We start from the raw sequence: 25309 nt of genomic DNA on the forward strand, positions 1-25309 counted from the left end.
TTTTTTTTGAGACGGAGTCTCGCTCTGTTGTGCAGGCTGGAGTGCAATGGCGTGGTCTCGGCTCACTGGGCTCACTGCAACCTCCACCTCCCAGGTTCAAGCGATTCTCCCACCTCAGCCTCCCGAGTAACTGGGACTGTAGGCGTGTGCCACCAGGCCTGGCTATTTTTTTTGTATTTTTAGTAGAGATGGGGTTCCACCATGTTGACCAGGCTGGTCTTGTACTCCTGACCTTGTGATCTGCCCGCCTTGGCCTCCCAAAGTGCTGGGATTACAGGTGTGAGCCACCATGCCCGGCCTCTTGTTTTAATTTAAATTTAAATTTAATTAATTAATTAATTTTTTTTTTTTTGAGATGGAGTCTCATTCTGTGGTCCAGGCTGTAGTACAGTGGTGTGATCTTGACTCATTGCAACCTCTGCCTCCCGTGTTCAAGCAATTCTGCCTCAGCCACCCGAGTACCTGGGACTACAGGTGTGTGCTCCGAGGCCTGGCTAATTTTTTGTATTTTTAGTAGTGACTGGTTTTCGCCATGTTGGCTAGGCTGGTCTTGAACTCCTGACCTCAAGTGATTCAAGTGCCTTGGCCTCCCAAAGTACTGTATTTACAGGCATGAGCCACCATGCCTGGCCTTAAATGTATTTTCAAAGACTTTAAAATATACTCAGAGATGTGTAATAATGATTCCCTGTGTACCTACTTATTACACAGTTTCAATGATTATCCACATTTTACCATTTGTTTTTAGTTATGCTTTCTGCTTTCATTAATTTTTTCCTAAAGTCTTTTATTTAACCTTTTTTTTTTTTTTTTTTTGAGATAGAACCTCACTCAGTTGCTCAGGCTGGAGTGCAGTGTTTTGATTATAGTTTGCTACAGCCTGGAATTTCTGGGATCAAGCAATTCTCCTTCCTTGGTCTCCCAAGTAGCAAGGACCACAGGTGTGCACTGTCATTCCCATTGTAGAGATGGGGCCTCATGATGTTACCCAGGCTGGTCTCAAACTCCTGGGCTTAAGCAATCTTCCTGCCTTGGCCTCCCAAAGTGCTGGAATTACAGCTTGAGCCACCGTGCCTGGCATCTCACATAAACTTTTTTTTTTTGAGGGGGAGTCTTGCTCTGTCACCCAGGCTGGAGTGCAGTGGCACGATCTCGACTCACTGCAACCTGTGCCTCCTGGGTTCAAGCGGCCCTCCTCCTTAGCCTCCAAAGTAGCTGGGATTACAAGTGTGTGCCACCACACCTGACTAATTTTTGTATTTTTAGTAGAGACAGGGTTTCGCCATGTTGACCAAGCTGGTCTCGAACTTCTGACCTCAAGTGATCTACCTGCTTCAGCCTCCCAAAGTGCTGGTATTATAGGCATGAGCCACTGTGCCTGGCCCAGATAAACTTTTGAAGAAACCCAACCATTATACCATTGTCATCTGTAACAATTAATAATAATATAAAATAATTTGCTATCTGATCTGTGTTTACTTTTTCCTGATTGCCTCAAAATGTCATTTTAAGTTGGTTTGTATGATACTGATCTTTCTTTCTTTTTTTTTTTTTGAGACGGAGTCTCACTCTTTCGCCCAGTCTAGAGCGCAGTGGCGTGATCTAGGCTCACTGCAAGCTCTGCCTCCCGGGTTCACATCATTGTCCTGCCTCAGCCTCCCGAGTAGCTGGGACTACAGGCGCCGACCACCACGTCCGGCTAATTTTTTGCATTTTTAGTAGAGACGGGGTTTCACCGTGTTAGCCAGGGTAGTCTCTATCTCCTGACCTTGTGATCCACCCGCCTCGGCCTCCCAAAGTTTTGGGATTACAGGCATGAGCCACTGCACCTGGCCCAAAACTGATCTTTCTAACTAATATTTTTACTAAATTCCAGTGAGATATATATGTTACTCTTTATGGTGGTCTTATCCAAACCCTTTTGGGTACAGTTTGAGCATTTTATTCCAAAATGTTTGGGAGCAGAAGTGTTTCGAGTTTTGCATTTTTTAAAAAAAATTTGCGTTATACTTACAAGTTGAGCATTTCTGATCTGAAAAATTCAGAATTTGAAATGCTCTAATGAACATTTCTTTTGAGTGTCATGTCGGCCGTCAGAAAGTTTTTGATTTTGGAGTATTTTGGATTTGGGGATTTTTAGATTAGGGATATTATGTGTATTATATCTAAAAATTTTGTGAACTCAGTATATTGTTACAGTTACCACTTCATACAATCTTATGCCTTGTAAAGAAGCTAGGAGAAGGTCGGCGTGGTAGCTCACACCTGTAATCCCAGCGCTTTGGGAGGCTGAGGCGAGCGGATCACGAGGTCAGGAGATCGAGACCATCCTGGCTAACACGGTAAAACCCTGTCTTTACTAAAAATACAAAAAAAATAAGCCGGGCATAGTGGCGGGCGCCTGTCGTCCCAGCTACTCGGGAGGCTGAGGCAGGAGAATGGCGTGAACCCGGGAGGCGGAGCTTGCAGTGAGCCGAGATCATGCCACCGCACTCTAGCCTGGGCGACTGAATGAGACTCTGTCTCCAAAACCAAAACAAAATATAAAGAAGCTAGGAGAAGAGTAGAGACTGAATATAGTTATAGTTTTTATTATATTAATTACCTGTATTTGTCATTTCTGATTTTTTTCATTTGTTCCTGTGAATTCAGGATACCATCTGCAGTCAATTTTTTTTTTTTTTTGAAATGGAGTCTCGCTTTGTCGCCCAGGCTGGAGTGCATTGGCGTGATCTCAGCTCACTGCAAGCCCTACCTCCCAGGTTTAAGCGATTATGCCGCCTCAGCCTCCTGAGTAGCTGGGATTACAGGTGCGCATCACTACGCCCAGCTAATTGTTGTATTTTTAGTAGACAAGGAGTTTCACCGTGTTGGTCAGGCTGGTCTCAAACTCCTGACCTCATGATCCGCCTGCCTCGGCCTCCCAAAGTGCTGGGATTACAGGCATGAGCCACCGTGCCTGGCCTGCTGTCATTTTCTTAGCCCAATACAGCTTTGCTTTCACTTACCTCCTTTGTGCTTTTTTTTTTTTTTGAGACAGTGTCTCGCTCTTTGCCCAGGCTGGAATGCAATTGCGCAATCTTGGCTCACTTCAACCTCTGCCTCCTGGGTTCAAGTGATTCTCCTGCCTCAGCCTCCCAAGTAGCTGGGATGACAGGTGCTCATCACCACACCCAGCTATATTTTTTTGTATTTTAGTAGAGACGGGGTTTCACCGTGTTGGCCAGGTTGGTCTCGAACTCCTGACCTCAGGTGATCCACCTGCCTCAGTTTCCCAAAGTGCTGGGATTACAGGTGTGAACCNTTTTGAGACAGTGTCTCGCTCTTTGCCCAGGCTGGAATGCAATTGCGCAATCTTGGCTCACTTCAACCTCTGCCTCCTGGGTTCAAGTGATTCTCCTGCCTCAGCCTCCCAAGTAGCTGGGATGACAGGTGCTCATCACCACACCCAGCTATATTTTTTTGTATTTTAGTAGAGACGGGGTTTCACCGTGTTGGCCAGGTTGGTCTCGAACTCCTGACCTCAGGTGATCCACCTGCCTCAGTTTCCCAAAGTGCTGGGATTACAGGTGTGAACCAATGTGCCTGGCCTCCTTTATGCTTTTATTGGCAAATATATTACATTTGTATATCTTGTAGGCCTAACAATATATTTACATACATACTGCTTTATACAGCAGTTGGCTTTTAAGTCAGTTAAGAGGGGAAAAAAAAAAAAAAGAAATAGGCATTTGTATTCTCCTTTTTGGGGGACAAGGTCTTGCTCTGTTGCCCAGGCTGGAGTGCAGTGGCACAGTCTCAGCTCACTATAGCCTTGACCTCCTGGGCTTAATCCATCCTCCTACCTTAGCCTCTCAAGTAACTAGGACCGTAGGTATGAGCCACTACGCCCGGCTAATTTTTGTATTTTTTATAGAGAAGAGTTTCGCCACGTTGCCCAGGCTGGTCTCAAACTCCTGAGCTCAAGTGATCTGCCCACCTCAGCCTCCCAAAATGGTTTGATTATAGGCTTGAGCCACTATGCCTGGCCCATTTGTAGTCTTTTGAAAAATAATTGCATAATTACTTTTATGCAGTTATTTTTGTTTTTTGTTTATTTGTATGACTTTTCATTACTATCTAGGGTCACTTGCTTTTAGTCTGAAGAGATTTCTTTAGTATTTCTTGTAAGCTAGATTCACTGCCAACAAATTCTCTGTGTCTCGGAAGGTTTATTTCACCGTCATTTTTAGAAGATAGCTTTGTTGGATATAGGATTTTGAAAACATTTTTTCTTCCCTTGAGCACTTTGAATATGCTATCCACTGCCTTCGGGCTTTCATTGTTTCTATTGGAAATTCAACTGTTAATATTATTGAGTTTTCTTTGTGAGTAATAAGTCATTTTTCCCTTTCAAGATTTTTTTTTTGGGGGGTTTCAGCATTTTTATTGTGATGTGTCTCATTGTGGCTCTCTTTGCATTTATCCTACTTGGAGTTTATTGAGCTACCTTAATGTGTAGATTCATGTTTTAAAAATAAATATGGGAAATGGTGCCAGGTCATGGGTGATCATAGACACACTCTTTTCATTGTTGCTGTGCCCAACATGGAGCCTCTGTTCTCCCAAGTGGGGGATGTTAAGAAGGAAGCCCATTCCTCTAGCAACAGTTGCCAGAACTTAGGCTCAGCGACAGGTAGCTGGGGGCAGGATGAGAAATGTTGTCCTGCTTCTCATTGGAAGGTAGCCCAGGAGTTTAACACCACAACCCTGGCAACATGGCAAGACCCTGTCTGTACAAAGAAAAAAAATTTTTAAATTAATGAGGTATGGTGACACATGCCTGTGGTTTCAGTTACTTGGGAAGCTGAAGCAGAAAGATCACTTGAGCCCAGGACCTTAAGGCTGCTCTGAGCCATGTTTATGCCACTGTACGCTAGCCTGGGTAATAGAGTAAGGTGGTCTCCAAAAAAAGTGGTTAAAAAAACATAAACTTACCATCATTACATACATCATTTTAAGTATGCAGTACAGTAGTGTTAACTACATGCATATTGTTGCGCAACAGCTCTCTACATCTCTTTCCATCTCACAGGATTGCTTTGCATTCTTTTTATTTTTTATTTGTTGAGACAAGGCTTCACTCCGTTGCCTAGGCTGGAGTGCATTGATGCTGTCATAGTTCACTGAGTGTTGCTTTTTAAGTTTCATTTTCTAATTGGTAATAATATGGAATTACAGTTCATATATATATATATGTATATATGCTTTTTTTTTTTCCCTGAGATGGAGTCTTGCTGTGTTCCTCAGGCTGGAGTGCAGTGGCACGATCTCTGCTCACTGCATCCTCTGCCTCCTGGGTTCAAGTGATGTGATTTTTCTGCCTCAGCCTCCCAAGTACCCAGTCCCTCCTGGGACTACAGGTGTGTGCCACCACGCCTGACTAATTTTTGTATTTTTAGTAGAGACAGAGTTTCACCATATTGGCCAGGCTGGTCTCGAGCTCCTGACCTTGTGATCTGCCTGCCTCGGCCTCCCAAGGTATAGGGATTACAGGCCTGTATATTTTCTTAATATGGAGAATTACAGTGATTGAGTTTTAAATTTTTTTTTTTTTTTGAGACGGAGTTTCGCTCGTGTCACCCAGGCTGGAGTGCAGTAGTACAATCTTGGCTCACTACTACCTCTGCCTCCCAGGTTCAAGTGATTCTCCTGCTATAGCATCCTGAGAAGCTGGGATTACAGGCGTGTGCCACCACACCTGGCCAATTTTTGTATTTTTAGTAGAGATGGGGTTTCACTATGTTGACCAGGCTGGTCTTGAATTCCTGACCTTGTGATCCGCCCACCTCAGCCTTCCGAAGTGCTGAGATTGCAGGCGTGAGCCACCTCGCCTGGCCGAGTTGTAAATGTTAAGCCTATTTTGCATTTGTAAGATAATACCGCTTGTATTTTTGTACCTATTGTTGCATAAAAATTGTCCCAAAATTTAGTGGGGTGATATTAGCAATAAACATTTATCATTTCAGCATCTGAGAGTCAGATATTTAGGGGAGCAACTAACTAGTTGGTCAGTTTTGACTTTATGAGATTGCAGTCAGGTTGTCAGCTTGAGGCTTCTGTTATTTGTAGGCCTGATGGGCTGGAGTATCAGTTTGCAAAGTGACTCACTCACATGGCTGGCAAGATAGTGTTGGCTTTTAGTGGAAACCTCAGATTCTTTCCATTTGTACCTCTCCAAGAGTGCCCTCATGGAATGGTGGCTTGTGTCTCTAGAGGGAGCAATCCTAGGGAGAGAAGTGAGAATAAAGAGAGAAAAGCATGCCAGGTGGTAACTGTCTTCTTTATAACCTCATCCTGGAAATCATAGAACATTACTTCTACCATCTTCTGTTATTAGAAGCAAGCCACCAAGTCCAACCTGCCTTCAAGAGAGGAGAATTAAGGTCACCCTTTTGAAGGGAGAAACATCAAAGAATTTGTGAACATATAAAAAAAAGACTTTAGTTCCTGTTTTGTGGCCATGAGTTATTTACAGTTTTCCACATGCTGGATATACTTACCTTCCAAGATTGCCCAAAAGTCATGTCCCTTTCTTTTCTTTTTTTTTTTTTTTTTTGAGGCAGAGTCTCGCTCTACTGCCCAGGCTGGAGTGCAGTGGCGCAATCATGGCTCACTGCAACCTCTGCCTTCTGGGTTCAAGTGATTCTCCTGCCTTAGCCTCCCTAGTAGCTGGGATTACAGGCGTCCACCACTACGCCAGCTAATTTTTGTGTTTTTAGTAGAGACGGGGTTTCACTGTGTCGGCCAGGTTGGTCTCCAATTCCTGACCTCAAGTGATCCGCCCACCTTGGCCTCCCAAAGTGCTGAGATTGCAGGCGTGAGCCACCATGTCTGGCCAAAGTCTTATCTCTTTACAGCATTTAATTAAGTCCAACTTTGGCTGAAGCTTCTCCGGTGAGGTTCCTTGAATGTAGTTCCTTGAATACAGTTTCATTTGATCTGAAAACTTGTGAACTAAAGAGAGAACTTACCTGTTCCTGTATATATACCCAACATATAATAGCGGGTTAGTCATTGGATGATATCTGTAGACTCTTTTCAAAAAGGGGGAAACAGGAAGTACACTGGGGTCACTGATCTGTAGCATTTCTGAAATCCTGGAGGACATGTGTTGGTAGTTCCTTGATTAGGACTTAAAGCCTACTTATGATTCTGCATGATGTACTTTCCATCTCATTTTTTTGTATGCCATTATGGGTATTTTCTTCAAATCTGTCTTTTAGTTTGCTAGTTTTCTCTTTAGCTGTGTGTATTCTGTTACTTAACCTGCCCAATTTTTCCTACGATATTTCCATTTTTGAAAATTCTGGGCCAGGTGTGGTGGCTCACGCCTGTAATCCCAGCACTGTGGGAGGCTGAGGTGGGTGGATCACTTGAGGTCAGGAGTTCAAAACCAGCCTGACCAACATGGTGAAACACCGTCTCTACTATAAATACAAAAGTTAGCCGGGTGTGGTGACAGAGCCTGTAGTCCCAGCTACTTGGGACGCTGAGGTACGAGAATCACTTGAACCCAGGAGGTGGAGGTTGTAGTGAGCCGAGGTTGCGCTACTGCACTCCAGAATGGGTGACTGAACGAGACTGCATCTCAAAAAAAAAAAAAAGAATGGTTTGGTTTTTTTTTAAATTTAATTTTAATACTTACATTGTAATGCAGTTTTGAAAGATTAATTTTACATTGGTCCATAAAATGAAGAACTATGAGATAATATAATAAAAAGTTGATTCTCCCATTTTGATTCTCTATCTACCTTTCACCTTCCTACTTTTCACAAGTAACAATTACTAATTTCCTGTTTCCTTATAGATTTTTAAAGTACACAAATGTAGGTAGATTTTCTTCTCTCATGTTTTATACAAATACCATGTTGTACACACTCGTCTTTTTTTTGAGATGGAGTTTTGGTCTGTTGCCACCTCCTGGGTTCAATCAATTCTTCTGCCTCAGCCTCCCGAGTAGCTGGGACTACAGGCGTGCGCCACCATGCCCTGCTAATATTTGTATTTTTAGTAGAGATGGGGTTTCACCATGTTGGCCAGGCTGGTCTCGAACTCCTGACCATGTGATTCGCCTGCCTTGGCCTCCCAAAGTGCTGTGATTACAGGTGTGAGCCACCGTGCCCAGCCTTTTTCTTTCTTAAAAATGGACCCTAGAGATCCTTTCTAATATAGAAAAGAGTTCTTCATTTGTAGTCCTTTTGTAGCTTAGTTTTCTCATGATATAATCGTAAAGTTAATCTGTAGTCCAGCTAGAATTGGAAGATGAAATGGGAAATATGGAACCCATAGAATTGCAGTAAATGAGCACACAAAGATTATGGGTTTGAAAGCAGTCCGGGAGTAAATGAGATAAAGCAAAATTAAATTTGAGAGTTGCCCTCAGTCAATATTTAAGACCTTCTTGCTTGTTTTGCACCTCTAGACCCTAAACCTTTCTTTGCTTTCACAGTATTCTTGCCATCTTTTACCTTTCTATGGTGGGCTTACATGTCATCCCAGTTAGGCTGAACTACATTTCCTGGAAACCTCTTTCCTGTATCTTTCTTTTTAAATTTTTAAAATTATTATTATTATTCTTTTGAGATGGAATCTCTCTCTCTCTTGCCCACGCTGGAGTGCAGTGGAGTGATCTCGGCTCACTGCAACCTCTGTCTCCTGGCTTCAAGCAAGTCTTCCTGCCTCAATCTCCCAAGTAGCTGGAATTGCAAGTTTGTGCCACCACACCCAGCTCATTTTTAAATTTTTGGTAGAGATGGGGTTTCACCATGTTGGCCAGGCTGGTCTTGAACTCCTGACCTCAAGTGATCACCCACCCACCTCAACCTCCCAAAATGCTGTGATTGCACTTTCCTGTGTCTTTCTTGTAAGGTTGGGCACAAGAGAGATTACTGTAGGAGATTTGGAGAGTGGCCATTTTGTTGCTTATATACATTGTTGCTTATCTGTTGACTCATGTCACTTCTTTGTAGTGAAGCAGCTTATGGGACTGCAACTGTTTTACCCTCCCCTAGATCTCCTTCCTGATCTTCTTCAGCTCTGCTGACTCGGGCTAGGTATATGTTTAGCTGTTTGACAAAGAGGTTTGATTCTGTAGGACATCTATACCATCAAGGTTAGAGGCAACAAGAACTAATACAGAGTTCAGTTTGTCCTGTGGACTTAAGCTTGTGTGTGTGATTTCTAGCTCATTGTTTCTTGCTCTCTCCTACTTGTTCTCTGCCCCATCCGTCTTTCTGTCTCACCTGCAGCCCTGTGGATTTTAAGTGCCAGCATCAGATGCAAAGATTGCCTTATAGAAAGTTCTTTATAGTGTTTGTGTGTGTGTGCACATGTGTGTGTGTTTGTGCTGGGGGCAGAGGGTATATTTTTAAGGCCTGGTGGTTCTCTTTCTCTGACCAAACCCTGAATTGCTCATTTTTCCAAAAGACCATGTTTGCTGTCCATCTAATCAATCAATTTTATCAGTTTATGGAAAATGGGAGTCATTTATACTGAGTTCAGGATTTGCCAGGGACAAGATGTCAGGACCAGGATATCGCAGGATACAGGTGTGTTGTTTTTTTTTTTGAGACAGAGTCTTGCTCTGTCGCCCATGCTGGAGTGCAGTGGCGCAATCTTGGCTCACGGCAACCTCCACCTTCCGGGTTCAAGCGATTCTCCTGCCTCAGCCTCCTCAGTAGCTGGGATTACAGGCACGCACCACCATGCCTGGCTAATTTTGTATTTTAGTAGAGATGGGGTTTCACTATGTTGGTCAGGCTGGTCTCGAACTCCTGACCTGATGATCCGCCCGCCTCAGCCTCCCGAAGTGCTGAGATTGCAGGTGTGAGCCACCGCACCTGGCCAGGATGGGATTTTTGTGGTTGGGCTTTGGCACAGCTAGGGCAGTTGAAGTCTGGCTGTAGGTAGCAGTATCCATGAAGTGGCTTCTTCTTCATTTCTACAGCTGCAAAGCATTGCATTGGACCTCTGAATATTTTTTAGCATCTGTTGTCATTGTCCCTGCTTATTTTGATTACATCATTTTTTTTTTTTTTGAGACAGTGACACTGATGCAGCAGTTATTTGAGAATATCTTATTTCATCCTTAACTAAAGTGCCTAGCTCGTGCTAGCTACACACAAATAAATGCCTTTTCTATGTTGAATGCCTTTTCTATGCTACAAGTACATGGGTGCCAGTAGGGCACTACTACTATTTTGATTATATCATTTTCTTTTTTTTTTTTTTTTTTTTGAGACAGGGTCTTGCTTTGTCACCCAGGCTGGAGTGCAGTGGTGTGATCACAGCTCACTGCATCCTCAACCTCCTGGATTCAAGTGATCCTCCCACCTCAGCCTCCCGAATAGCTGGGACCACAGGTGCATGCCACCATGTCTTGCTAATTTTCAAAATTTTTTTTTGTAGAGGTAGGATCTCCTTATATTGCCCAAGCTGGTCTTGAACTCTTGAGCTCAAGAGATCTTTCCTTACCTTGGCCTCCCGAAGTGCTAGGATTGCAAATGTGATCTATGCCTGACCTTGTTTTTTTAAATTTATTTTTATTTTTTATTTTTTTAAATTTTGAAATACTTTTCATATTGACTTTCAAAAAAGTATGTGTAGGATGATTCCTTGTGGGTTTGAATATGTGTTTGTAGTTTCAACAGACTCTGTGAAGTAGACTTGTGTTTTTGTCCATTTTGGACTTTTTTTGTCCTATAAACTCTATTTGGTTAAATTTATGTGATGGAGATTCTGAGATCCTAGGGTGACAATGCTTTCCTTCATTGCGGATTTCTTCGCTTTTTCAGGGTTTCTTGACCACATGAACAATGTAAATTTGAATTCTAGATCCCAGTAATAATAAGGAAGTGGTATCAAATTCTCCGAGTTCTGATCTCCCAGCATTGGCCTGCAAGGTTCTTGTAAGCCCTCTGTTGGCAGGTGTTTTTTTCCCCCTAGATCTCCTTTTCACTAGTGGTATAAGCTACTGTGAGGGTCCCAACTCATGGCAGGAATATCAGATCTAGTTTTCTTTTTTTTTTTGAGACCGAGTCTCACTCTGTTACCCAGGCTGGAGTGCAGTGGAGTGATCTCGGCTCACTGCAACCTCTGCCTCTTGGGTTCAAGTGATTCTCCTCCTTCAGCCCCCTGAGTAGCTGGGATTACAGGCGCGTGCCACTACACCTGGCTAAGTTTTGTATTTTTGGTAGAGACGGGGTTTCGCCATGTTGGCCAAGATGGTCTCGAACTTCTGACCTCAGGTGATCAACCTTCCTCAGCCTCCTAGAGTGCTGGGATTACAGGCGTGAGCCACAGTGCCTGGCCTAGATCTAGTTTTCTTAACTTTGCCCTGGCCTAAAGCTTAATCTCTGTTCTCAAACTAGTATGGTATTTGCTCCCAGGACAACTCTAGTATTTTCAGGTTGTTTTATGTCCAGTTTTTAGCTCACTGTTGTGTCTGTGTTGGGAGGTACACTTTGAGTTTTTCTTACTTTGTTGATAGTTCGCAAAATATTAAAAATGTTGTAATTTCCTCAGGATCTAGTTGCCCTTTTTGGGTAGCATGCACGCTAGCTGATAAGTGCCCTGCTAGCACCCGTGTACTTGTAGCATAGAAAAGGCATTCAACATAGAAAAGGCATTTATTTGTGTGTAGTTAGCATGAACTCAGCACTTTAGTTAAGGATGAAGTAAGATATTCTCAAATAACTGCTGCATTAGTGTCACTGGAGGGATTATAGAGAAGGAAGAGACTATATTTGTTTGGAGAGATTGTGTGCACTATATTTGTGTGGAGAGGCTGAGGAAGTTGGATCACCTGAGGTCGGGAGTTTTGAGACCAGCCTGACCAACGTGGTGAAACCCCGTCTCTACTAAAAATACAAAAATTAGCTGGGCGTAGTGGCGGGTGCCTATAATCTCGGCTACTCAGAAGGTTAAAGGAGGAGAATTGCTTGAACCTGGGAGGCAGAGGTTGCAGTGAACCGAGATCGCTCCACTGAATTCCAGCCTGGGCAACAGAGTGAGACTTGGTCTCAAAAAATAAAACTAGATCTGATATTCCTGCCATTTTTGTTACTGTTGGAGAATGAAATAGAAATATGTAGATCATGTGTCTTCTAGATATGAAGGACTTGGAGGGAATACTGTTTTGCTTCCACCAGAATGACTAAAATAAATGCCTGAAACAAACAAAAAACCAACAATACTAGTGCTGGTAAAGTGTGAAAAAAACAGAGACTCTCCAGACATTGTTGGCAGGAGGACAAATTGATGGAAGCATTTGGGAAAACTTTCTAGTAAAGCTGAACATAAGCATATTCTGTGACTTAATCTAGGAGTTGTATTAACTCCTGGGTATATATACAACAGAAACATGTGCAAACGTGCACCAGAAGACATGTATGAAACTTTTCATGAATGCATTGCTCATGATGTCCCAAACTGAAAAAAATCACAAATGTCTATCAAGAGTAGAATGCATAAATTGTGATATAGTTATACAGTGGAATACTTTGTAGTAATGAAAATAAGCTGCTATTGCATACTGTTGCATGGATAAGCTTCAGAGACATTGTTGAACTAAAGAAACTTGACACAAAAATAAAAGAACAGGCAAAATGATTTGTGATAAATGTCAAATAGTGGTTACTTTCTAGGGTGGATAGTGACTAGAGGGGACACGAGGGATGCTTCTGGGGTGTTGGGAATGTTCTGTATATGGTCATTACATAGATAAGTTCATTTTATATGAATGTGTCAAGATGCACACTTGATGTGCATTTCTTTCTTTTTTTTTTTTTGAGACAGAGTCTCGCTCTGTCGCCTAGGCTGGAGCGCAGTGGCCAGATGTCACCTCACTGCAAACTCTGCCTCCTGGGTTTACGCCATTCTCCTGCCTCAGCCTCCCAAGTAGCTGGGACTACAGGCGCCCGCCAACATGCCTGGCTAGTTTTTTGTATTTTTTAGCAGAGATGGGGTTTCACCGTGTTAGCCAGGATGGTCTCGATCTCCTGACCTCGTGATCCGCCCGTCTCGGCCTCACAAAGTGCTGGGACTACAGGCTTGAGCCACCGCGCCCAGCCACGATGTGCATTTCTTTGTGGTAATATTACAATCAAATTTTTCTGAAGGTTTTTTTTTGTTGTTTTTTTTGAGAAAGTCTCACTCTGTCGTCCAGGCTAGAGTGCAAGGACACGATCTCAACCTCTGCCTCTGCCTCCCAGGTTCAAGTGATCCTTGTGCCTCAGCTTCCTGAGTAGCTGGGATTATAGGCATGCACTACCATGCCCAACTAATTTTTGTATTTTCAGTAGAGATGGGGTTTTGCCGTGTTGCCCAGGCTGGTCACAAACTCCTGGGCTCAAGTGATCCACCCGCCTCGGCTTCCCAAAGTACTGGGATTACAGGCGGGAGCTACCACAACCCCCAAAATGTTTAAGGAGTCTGACTGATTTGATTTAAAGAGCAGAGAACTCAGCCCCTAGTTTGTTTTTGAGTGGGCTTATATTCCTTTTGAGAATTTGTGGGCATAGATTGAGTTTTTACAGGAAGGGAAGTGGGTAGGAATTTAAATATTGAAAGTAAGAAGAGACCTGCATGGAAAGTTGATCTGTAGTATGTGTCTTATAGACTTGTTTTTATGTTCTTTTTTTTTTTCTGTCACAGTTACAGAATTTTTAGTATCAATTTTATATAAACTGAAAGACTGCAGTAATCTTAGAAAAAAATGTGGTAAATTCTATGCAGAATCCCTTGTTCTCTCATTCTCTCAAGGGAGATTGGTATACACCCTATCCACTTGGTGTTGAAGCTAAATTAGATAAGCAGCAGAAGGTGTCCTGCTAGGCCCAGTCCTAGATTGCAAATGAATCAACAGGATCGATCACCTGTTAGGCTTTCTTTTTCTTTTTTTGTAAGCCTGAATTTCTGTGACAGGAAAAGTACTATAGCCTCTTGTATGCAAAGGCTTTGTTTTGTTAGCAAAACATTGACTTTCTTTAAAGTTGCCTTTCTTTTTTGGTCTAAGTAGAAAGCATTATTTAGTTCAGAGTATTGTTTTGTAAAACAAACATCAAATTCATAAATTACCTAATATGAATACTTTTGCATGTGGAGCAGCAATATAAGTTAACTGGTTTATGTAGACCATATTTGAGGCATTAGCTGCTTGTGTTTCTTACAGTTCTAGGTTGGTAATGTAAAATAAATAGATGCAAGAATGCTAGCAATTAGAATACCCTATTTTACATGAGTGTAGAGGAAAATCTTAGAAACTGTCATTTAACGGGCTGTGCTTTTGTCAGTTTATGGTGTCAACTTGTGGTTTCAACTGAAAAGGAAAAGGGCCTGTGGCAACAATAAACTTGTAACAGCAGATGACTTTTTGCGTTCCTTAAATTAGGAAGGAGGATACAGTTTTAGTTTATTGGGCTTTTTTTCCCCCTTCTTTTTTTTTTTTTGGAGACGGAATCTCGCTCTGTTGCCCAGGCTGGAGTGCAGTGGTGCGATCTTGGCTCACTGAAACTTCTGCCTCCTGGGTTCAAGTTACTCTCCTGCCTCAGGCTGCTGAGTACAGGAGCCCACTACCACGCCTGGCTAATTTTTTGTATTTTAGTAGAGATGGGGTTTCACCATGTTGCCCACTCTGGTCTCGAACTCCTGAGCTCAAACAGTGTGCCCGCCTTGGCCTCCCAGAGTGCTAGGATTGTAGGAGTGAGCCACCGTACCTGGCCTATTTGTTTGTTTTAATGGGAGCATTATGTCATTTTAGTGATGTTAAAGGATGGTTAATGATGGTTGTTCACAGGTAATACGGAAAGGGGTAAAAAATAAGTCTTAGTTTATTGAGTGCTTAATGATTTTATACAATGCTGTGTCTAAATCTTCAGGAGGATTTCCGGTGGTGCTTGATTTTTGGTAAGATTCCATTAATCATGGTCCTTTCTTACAATCTAAGCCTACAGGAAGTTGTTAACAATCTAAGAAGAGCATTTCAAGAAGGAATGTTTTCTCTATGTTTTATGGGTATATCTTATTTCCCTCCAAAAATAATTCCTTGCCTGTCAGTTTATATATGAAAACAATTGATTCACATCTTTTGAACTTTATGTTAAAGTCTCTTCTGTGTTCACTGTGGTTTTTCCCTGGATGAATTGATGTATTTAGCCATCACCTGTCCTTATATCAATGATGTCAAAATCTGTATTTCTATATTTTTGAGACCTGTGGATTGTTTTGTATTTTCAAGACAGGGTCTCACTCTGTTGCCCAGGTGGGCATTATTTAATTCAGTACTGCAGTCCCGGCTAACTGCAGCCTTGACCTCGTCGGCTTACACCATCCTCCCACCTTAGCCTCCCTAGTAGCTGGTACTACAGGCGCGTGCTACCATGCTCGGCTAATTTTTTAATATTTTTTTCTATAGGTGGGTTTTTTTTTGTTTTGTTTTTTGAGACAGAGTCTCGCTGTCTCGCCCAGTCTGGAGTGCAGTGGCGTAATCTCAGCTCACTGCAAGCTCCGCCTCCCAGGTTCACGCCATTCTCCTGCCTCAGCCTCCTGAGTAGCTGGGACTACAGGCGCCCACCACCATGTCTAGCTAATGTTTTGTATTTTTAGTAGAGACGGGGTTTCGCTGTGTTAGCTAGGATGGTCTCGATCTCCCTACCTCGTGATCGACCCGCCTCGGCCTCCCGAAGTGCTGGGATTACAGGTGTGAGCCACCATGCTTGGCTATAGGTGGGGTTTTGCCATGTTTCCCAGGCTGGTTTTTAACTCCTGGACTGAAGCGATCCTCCCACTTCTGCCTCCCAAAGTGCTGGGATTACAGGCATGAGCCACTGCTCCCAGTAGAGACCTGTGTTATGAGGATTATCCAGTCCAAATCCAAGTTGATTATTTCTCTACCACCAAGCTTTTTTTTTTCTTTTTTTTCTTTGCTCTGTCTCCTAGGCTGGAGTGCAGTGCCATGATCATAGCTCACTGTAGCCTCAATCTCCAAGGCGCAAGTGATCCTCCCACCTCAGCTCCCTGAGTAGCTGAGACTACAAGCATGCACCATTACACACGGCTAGCTTTTTAATTTTTTGTAGATATGGAGTCTCACTGTGTTGCCCAGGCTGGTCTGGAACTCCTGGCCTTAAGAGATCCTCCCACCCCTGCCTCCCAAAGTGCCGGGATTATAGGGGTGAGCCACTGCTTGGCCTCTACCACCAAACTTTTTACTCTTCCTGTAGTCTACCTGTAGTCACCCAAAGAGTGGTCTTCAGCCCCATTTTTTCTCTTTAGAGAACTTCCCTGATCTGTGATGAATGAAACCTTGCCTCCTCTCTCTTTAAAATATCTTCTCTCAAATCTGACTTTACTGATACTGTTTGATCTCATTTATGGATAATTTAAATAATCTTTTCATTTCAGACATTAAACACTATCTCTTTGAGAATCACTCAACTGAGTTGTTGGGGATACTTAAAACACAGTCCTTGTTTTGTTTTCTCCGCCCTGCTATCAAACACTGAATTTATTCCTTTTATCTTAATGTATGTTTGTACCTTTTAACCCACTTCTCTTCATTCTCCTCCTCTCTCTGCCACAGCCCTTTTTTAATTTTTATTTTTTTGAGACAGGGCCTCACTCTGTCACCCAGGCTGGAGTACAGTGGCATAATCACAGCTCACTGCAGCCTTGACCTCCCAGGTTCGAGCCATCTTCCCACCTCAGCCTCCCAAGTAGCTGGGCTACAGGCATGCGCCACCATGCCCGACTAATTTTTAAATTTTTAATAGAGACAGCGTCTCTCACTGTGTTGCCCAGGCTGGTCTTGAACTCTTGGGTTCAAGCGATCCTCCCACTTTGATTTCCCAAAGTGCTGGGATTACAGGCGTGAGCCACTACACCTGGTCAGTTCTTACTGATATCAGTGTACGCATAAGTGATCCTTCTGACACTACTCAGTTAAGTTCTGTGAGGAACTCTCCTGTACGATTTTGTCTACCACCTTACCTCAGTCACCTACTTCCATGGTTGTACCCTAACCAGGGCTTCTTGAACTATCCATTGTGAAGGACCAGTATATTTTTATTTCTAGTCCACTGTGGATTGATTATTTTATAACGTGATAAAAATCGATTACTAGGAAGTTGAAATACTGATTTCGATTGTCGTAACAATATAAAGTTGTTATAAGTTTCTCAGTAATTACTCAGTTTCTATACTTTTTTTTTTTCTTTTTGAGATGGAATCTCGCTCTGTCACCCAGGCTGGAGTGCAGTGGTGCGGTCTCGGCTCACTGCAACTTCCGCCTCCCGGGTTCAAGCCATTCTCCTGCCTCAGCCTCCCGAGTAGCTGGGGTTACAGGCGCGTGCCACTGTGCCCGGCTAATTTTTGTATTTTCTGTGGAGACAGGGTTTCACCATGTTGGCTAGGCTGGTCTTGAACTCCTGACTTCATGATCCACCTGCCTTGGCCTCCCAAAGTGCTGGGATTACAGGCGTGAGCCACGGCGCCCTGCCTTCTATATTTCTTTCACTGCAGGTGTACATTGATTTACAGACAACACTTTTAGTAGCATTGTTTTAGATCCTGTCAGTTATCAATAACTGTAACCCTTCCATAATCTGTTTCATTCACAGCACTCTTGGATTCTATCTTTCTAGCTCATTCTTTACAGTACCCTGATTTCAATATTTTTTGGCTCTGTTGAGATGTCCATTCCATTGACCTATCCCATTTTTAGTGCTCTGTACCTTCTTGATGTGATCATTAGAATGATTTCCTTGCATACCCTCTTGCTTCTTTCTTGCTTCGTTCTACTTCTTGGGCAAAACTAAAATTCTGGTTAAATCCAAGATTTACCTTGTTGCACTTGGATTTATGCAGCTGAACTTGAAAGGAGAAAAACATATGCATATATACCAGTCCTTAAGTTCATGGCTACAATCCTTAGAGTGGGCCCTTACTATTGCCTGGAAATTATATTATAGTATATTGTACTTCCCTGGTTCCTTCACTTTCCTAGTACTGTTTCACACCTAGTCCTCTCATCAACTTCAGCACTACCTCATTCATCCTCACCTTAACTGATGACCTTGCTTTATACCTTAAGAAATTTGCAATCCAAAGAAAACATACACAGATTCTTATAATGTTTATCATTAGTCCATGCAAAATTAGAATGATACCTTTTTTCTTGATAATACTTTTTGTGTTAAGGTCTGTTTTGCTTATTGCAGATAGAGATGAATCAGCTGGGATGGTAGTTGATTATATGATTTTCTTTTCTTAAATCTTTTTTTTCTTTTCTTTTTTTTTTTTTTTTGAGGTGAAGTCTCGCTCTGTCGCCAGGCTAGAGTGCAGTGGCTTGATCTCAGCTCACTGCAGCCTCTGCCTCCCAAGTTCAAGCGGTTCTCCTGCTTCAGCACCCCTAGTAGCTGGAGTTACAGGCATGCGCCACCATGCCCAGCTAATTTTTGTATTTTTAGTAGAGACGAGGTTTCACCATGTTGGCCAGGATGGTCTCGATCTCTTGACCTTGTGATCCACCCAACTCGGCCTTCCAAATGCTGGGATTACAGGCGTGAGCCACCGTGCCTGGCTCTGTTCTTAAATTTTTTATGTGTCCTTATGTATGTGAAGTAGACATCAGCCAGTTACAGTATACAGTTACTTAACTACAATTGTGCAAAGCACAGTGAAGGAGGATAATGTGGGTAATATGCATTTCCTAGGGGTAATATTAGTATGTAATTTTATCAAAGGCTAAAAATATTAGCCTGTATTATTACCAAAGGATTATTCTAATTTCTGAAGGGTAGCCAGCAAGAGGATAGGCACAAAATGAAAATGACTGTGAAAGGCCAGAGATCTGGAAAAAACTCTTTTTATGTGATATTCTTGGTAGTTGGAGGGAGCTAGGGGGTGAGTGGCCCAAGATGAAAACTAGAAAGGTGGGCAGGGGTTTTGAGCAAGGGAAAGCAATCACATTTTTCCTCTTAAGTTTGTGTTAATGGTCCCATAGTTTGGAAATTGAGCATTGTGAATTGTTCTGACTGTATGAATTATTGTACTCAGCAGTTTTAATCTCTGTCAGATTCTCTGTAGCAGATGTTACAACACTTCTCCATTTTTTTTTTTTTAACAAACCCCCAAGCCTGCCTTCTTTTTCACTTTGTATTAAGCTTTGCTGACCAAGAAGGAGGTCTGATAAGAACTTCCTCAACTTTTCTCTTCCAGATTTTCACAAGTAGCCTTATTCAGCTTTATACTTTATACTCCCTGTCTCCTGTTTGGGCATTGTATACTGCTTAAATTCCATGGTTTAACTCTGAACTGTACGCATCTTTTGTTGTCTTAGTTTCTTAAAGAGTACAAGGACTAAAAAGTGAATTCATTTTCATTGTCCATAATTAACAACCTGTGTTTTTTTTTTTTTTTTTTTTTTTTTTAAAAGATGGAGTCTCGCTCTGTCACTCAGGCTGGAGCGTAATGGCGTGGTCTTGGCTCACTGCAACCTCTGCCTCCTGGGTTCAAGCGATTCTCCCGCCTCAGCCTCCCGAATAGCTTGGACTATAGGCGTCCGCCACCACACCTGGCTAATTTTTGTATTTTTAGTAGAGACGGGGTTTCACCATGTTGGCCAGTCTGGTCTCGAACCCCTGACCTTGTGATCCATCCGCCTGGGCCTCCCAAAGTGCTGGGATTACAGGCGTGAGCCATCACACCTGGCCAACAACATGTTTTTTCAGATTGTTGCATATAATCTGTTTTCCTCCACATTCACCACTGATCAGAAAGCAATATATAATCCCCTTTTAAAGGGAGAGAAAAACATCAGATAAATCTCAACTTGCCTTTACCTATCCTCCTCTACCCTATCTTCAGGGACTTTAAAAATTACTTTCTCTCATAAAGATAACATATTTACCTTGTAGAAATATTGCTCTACCTACTGTATGGAAAACAGGTTGGTGCATAGGAGAAAGACTGAGTCTGAAGAGAGAGAGTGATGGTAGTCAGTACTATTGATAATAAATGATGGAGGTTGTGTCTAGAGTGGTGACAGCGGAGATAGAGAATAGTGGACAAACTAGAAAACTGTTAAGGAGGTGGGATTGATAGGAGTTAGTGAATGATGGAAGTGGTGAATAATGGGATGCAGTAAGTAAAGAACAAGGCATTGTCAAAGATAACTCAGGTTTTTGACGTGAGCAACTGAGATAGTAGCAATAGTGCTATATACTGAGCTAGAGAAAGCCAGAGAAGGAGCAGAGTGGGGTAGATCAGAGATGATCTGGATTTGGATATGATGTGATTATGGTACCTTTCCAAAATCTAAATACAGGTGTCAACTGGGTATTTGGGTGGACTGGTATAGAGTTTAGAGATCTGAGCTGGAGAAATAAAATTACTAGTCTAGGGATGGTATTGGAAAAATGTGGGTTTTGGGTATTGGGCCAGGCATGGTGGCTCACACCTGTAATCCTAGCACTTTGGGAGGCCGAGGTGGGTCGATCACTTGAACTCAGGAGTCTGTAACTAGCCTGGGCAACATGGTGAAACCCCGTCTCCACAAAAAATACAAAAATTAGCCAGGCATGGTGGCTTGCGCCTGTAGTCTCAGCTACTTCAGGGGGCTGAGGCAGGAGCGGGGGTGGGAATAATTGGGCCAAGGAGACAGAGGTTACAGTGAGCCAAGATGGCGCCCCTGCACTCCAGCCTGGGTGACAAAGTGAGACCCTGTCTTAAAAAAAAAAAAAGAAGAAGAGCTCATGTTGGTGGATGGGAAAAGGACCTAGATGTAGGACTAAATCCTGAGATTTGGTAGAGGAAGTTAAGCCTACAAAGTAGACTGAGAAGGACTAGCCAGAAGAATAGAGAAATCTTGAAGCCAAAGAAAAGCATTAATTGGTTTAAAGAACAGAGAGAGTTGTCAGGCATAAAATGCTGCTTAAATATTAAGTAAGATTAGGGCCAAAATATGTTGGATTTAGAGATAGGGAGGTCATTAATGACCCGGGTAATAACTGTTCCACTGGTTTTTTTGTTTTTGTTTTTTGAGACAGGGTCTTGCTCTGTCACCCAGCCTGGAACGTACTGATGCAAACACGGCTCATGGCAGCCCTGACTCCCTGGGCTCAAGGCATCCTCCTTGCTCAGTCTCCCCAGTAGCTGGAACCACAGCATGTGCCACATGCCCAGCTAATTTTTAAATATTTTGTAGAGATGGGGTCTTGCCATGTTGCCTAGGCTTGTTCCACTGGTTTGATAGAAGGAGATGTCAGGTTGGATTGGGTTGCAGAAGGGAGTGTGAGAGTTGAGGAAATAGAAGTTTATACAGCTCTCATAATAAGATCGACTGTGAAAGAAGAGCATGATACCTAGAGAGGGAGATGTGAGATTGAAGGTGATAGGTCGAAGGAGGGTTTCAAAAATGAATGAATGAATGAATGTTCTAGTTGGATGTGACAGGTGGACGAGAGCCAAGGAATAATCAATAATGTAAGGTTCTAGGGAAATGAGAGGGGGATGAGCTCTAGTACTCATGTAGAGGAGGTTGTGTTTAGATTGGAGGGAAGAACAGCATGGGGGAAAGTGCTGTTCTAATAGGAAAAATGTTGTATATTTATTACTTCACTGAATGTAAATTTACTGTCAGCGTTAACCCAGAGGGTTGATAACCTTTTATGCCATTTTTGTGATGCAATTCCTATTTGACAATTATATCATTTTATACTGCTAGCTGCTTGACTGTTCCTACCAGAAAACCTATTTTCCCCCCTTGACCAAAACAATATATGCAGTAAATAATCTGGTCATTTGGAAATATTAATCTTTATGTATGACATCATTTCCCCCTGTGGTTAGCGCACTTTGTTTTTATTCCACTGCAGGGAGTTTAGTCAGAGCTTATGTTTTCACTTTCTGTGACTTTTTTCTCCTGTATTTAATTAATTATAGCAAAATTCCACTCTAGGGAGAAAGCATAGTAGAATTTATTGACTAAACTTGACCCAAAGAGTAGTCTAGTGTTATGGCCCAAAAAAAGCACTTTTTCTTCAGAAGACTTTTATGTCAGAGTGGATTTTTTGAATAGATAATGCTTGCATACATTACGAATTCAAGAGATACAAAACTGCATACCGCACTGTCTTCTCCTGTTCCCTTATTCACCTGCTTTCCTTCCAAGTTGGTATTACTATTTTCTTAAGTGTCTTTCCAAAGTCTGTGCATCTACAGGTAAACTCATGTAAATTTAGTTTTGTTATTTATTTACATAAATGCTATAATGTATCTTTTTTCATTAAAATTGCGTGAGAGCTGTTTCTTATCTCTCTGTATAAAATGCTTTTTCTTTTTTTAATGGCCACATTGTGTGAACATACCATGATGAACTAACCTGTGTCCTATTTATGGTCAATACTAGTCTTTTGTGATTGATTTGAACATATTTAAGTGGTTTTAACTGCAATACCAGTTACTAATTTAGGTAGTAGAAATTAAATCTCAGTTAACACTCAAATTTAAGGAACTTGAAAGATAATCATTAAATTGAATGATGTGCCATATTGTCATTTTTTTTTTAAACAGGGAAAAACAATCTAGATTTACTTGTGTTATCCACACAACTTATTTCTTGAAGAAACAAGAGTTGTATGGTCATTTTAACAAATTTACTTTTCAGTCTGATGCTGTATTATGTACTTTGAAAATATCCAGTGCTGCCTTCTTTCACAAATTGAGACTTTGATGTTTGTCCTATATAGCTGACATTAATTTTGTCTGAGTATATTTTCTCAGATATTTTAGCCTTAAGAAGAATTTTTTTTTTTGAGACGGAGTCTCACTTTGTCGCCCAGGCTGGAGTGCAGTGGTGCGACCTCGGCTCACTGCAAGCTCCTCCTCCTGGGTTCAAGTGATTCTCCTGCTTCAGCCTCCTAAATAGCTGAGATTACAGGTGCCTGCCACCACGCCCGGCTGATTTTTGTATTTTTAGTAGAGATGGGGTTTCACTATCTTGGCCAGGCTGGTCTTGAGCTCCTGATCTTGTGATCCACCCGCCTTGGCCTCCCAAAGTGCTGGGAATACAAGTGTGAGTCACCATGCCCGACCTTGAGAAGTATCTTTATTCCAGAATATACAACTTGAATCTCCATAATATAATTAACTCTCATTTTTATTCAGTTAGAAAATCTTGGTCCCCTCCACTGCTAAATTTGGCTTAAAAAAAAGAACTTGGGTTTATTCCTCATACCTGGGGGTATTTTGTATCTATGAGTATTTTATTTCATGTTTGTATTGACAGCATGCTTTATGTATAACAGTCTCCATTGGTTTAACTGTTACTCCCTCTGTTGGTTTTCAGAGGTGTTACATTTTTTTGTAATGGTGTCAGAAAAAATCTTTATGCTGATTTTCACGTAGCTCCAACATTAGTACTATAATTGATACAAATATGTGAAGTAGGCTGCACACAATGTTGTTTTATTTATTTTTTATTTATTTTATTTATTTTTGAGATGGAGTCTTGCTCTGTCACCCAAGCTGGAGCACAGTGGCGTTATCTTGGCTCACTGCAACCTCCGCCTCCCAGGTTCAAGCGGTTCTTTTGCCTCAGCCTCCCGAGTAGCTGGGACTACAGGTGCTCGCCACCATGCCTGGCCAATTTTTGTATTTTTAGTAGAGATGGCGTTTCACCATGTTGGCCAGACTGGTCTCAAACTCCCGACCTCAGGTGATCCACCCACCTCCACCTCCCAAAGTGCTGGGATAACAGGTGTGAGCCACCACTCCTGGCCTAGGATTGTTTTAAATTAACAAATGTTTCAGTGGCCACGAATGTTCTGGTTTCCATGAATGTGTTAAGGAAACTTAATCAGAATGCCTGTTTTATCAACAGCTGAGAACAGGGCTATGAAAAACAAAACAGGTGTTCAGAATGTTTGTATTAAGCAAAAGTGGACTTGGCATGTCAGATCTGTTTTAAAGGATTTTTCAAGTATTTCCTAGTTTTTGTCTACTATAGATTGAACTATCAAGGTAACTTGATGGAATGAGACGATGGAAATGCCACATTACACCTAACTAGCATACCATATAGATTAATGGTTGTGTGTGTCTGTGACCTGTGGACATGATAGTTGCTTTCTGTACTGTAACACTTACAGGGCAAGTTATTTACTTGCTTTCCATATTTAGCATCCTCTTTAAAAACCACCAGATTTTCAATAGGTTCTTGGAAACCGCAACTTTAAATGGAACAAGATACTGCTGGTCTTTGAATGATGTCCTTTAGTTATAACGTTAATGAAAAAATTGGTTTTGTTAAACGTCATTTCACTTAAAGTCTCAGTTTGCAAGAACCTGTTGACAATGTTAAGTAAGGACTTAACTGTATAGGTCATAAGCTTTTGAGGTTAAATATTATATCCTGTACCTGTATGGTTAATTGGAGTTGTATCACTCACAGTGGTGGTAGAGTGTTAGGTTTTAAATTTAGCATCCAAAGTGTAAAATGGGTGTAGAGTATTTTCTCTTAAATCCGTTAATTCATTCATAGAATATACTAGGCTTTTTGGGTTCTGTATTTGGTGACCATTGTTGATAAAACATCAATTTAAACACTAGCCTCACATTCAGCATGATGAGGTATGTGGGAGCTAGGTAGGATTGAGGAAGCATCAGATTCTGGCCTTTCATCTTAATGCTTCACTAGAGCAACTCCTATTGAGGGGACTGCAGACAAGTTTGATGCATAGTATTTGGTTGCTCATTTGCCAAATGCATGTAGTTGGAGTGTGCGTGTGTTTTTGTTTTTTTTTAAGCATAAGTGTAGGGGCCAGGTGTGGTGGCTTACTCCTATAATCCCAGCAGTTTGGGAGGCCACAGTGGGTGGATCACTTGAGCTCAGGAGTTCGAGACCAGCCTGGGCAACATGGTGAAATCCTGTCTCTACAAAAAATGCAAAAATTAGCTGGGTGCGGTGGTGTGCGCCTGTAGTCCCAGCCATTTGGAAGGCTGGGGCAAGAGAATTGCTTGAGTCACGGCAACGGAGGTTGCAGCTGAGATTGCACCATTGCACTCCAGCCTGGGTGGCAGAGTGAGACCCTGTCTCAAAAAAAAAAAAATTTGATGTTTCTCTATTGTAACTCCCCTCCTCCTACCTCCTTTCTTTTTGGATTTGAATGTAAAAGTAGTCATTCCGCCGGGCGCGGTGGCTCAAGCCTGTAATCCCAGCACTTTGGGAGGCCGAGACGGGCGGATCACGAGGTCAGGAGATCGAGACCAT

The 25309-nt window shown here is 42.1% G+C and overlaps 1 protein-coding gene across 3 annotated transcripts in view; it reads left to right on the forward strand.

Annotated features, from left to right (window-relative positions):
* ARK2N (arkadia (RNF111) N-terminal like PKA signaling regulator 2N) overlaps positions 1-25309 on the forward strand; it is a 105026-nt gene that overhangs the window by 23687 nt on the left and 56030 nt on the right. The window lies entirely within an intron of this gene.

This window comes from Rhinopithecus bieti, unplaced genomic scaffold (genome assembly GCF_001698545.2).
Source record: "Rhinopithecus bieti isolate Rb0 unplaced genomic scaffold, ASM169854v2 scaffold_42084, whole genome shotgun sequence".
Classification (NCBI taxonomy): Eukaryota; Metazoa; Chordata; class Mammalia; order Primates; family Cercopithecidae; genus Rhinopithecus; species Rhinopithecus bieti.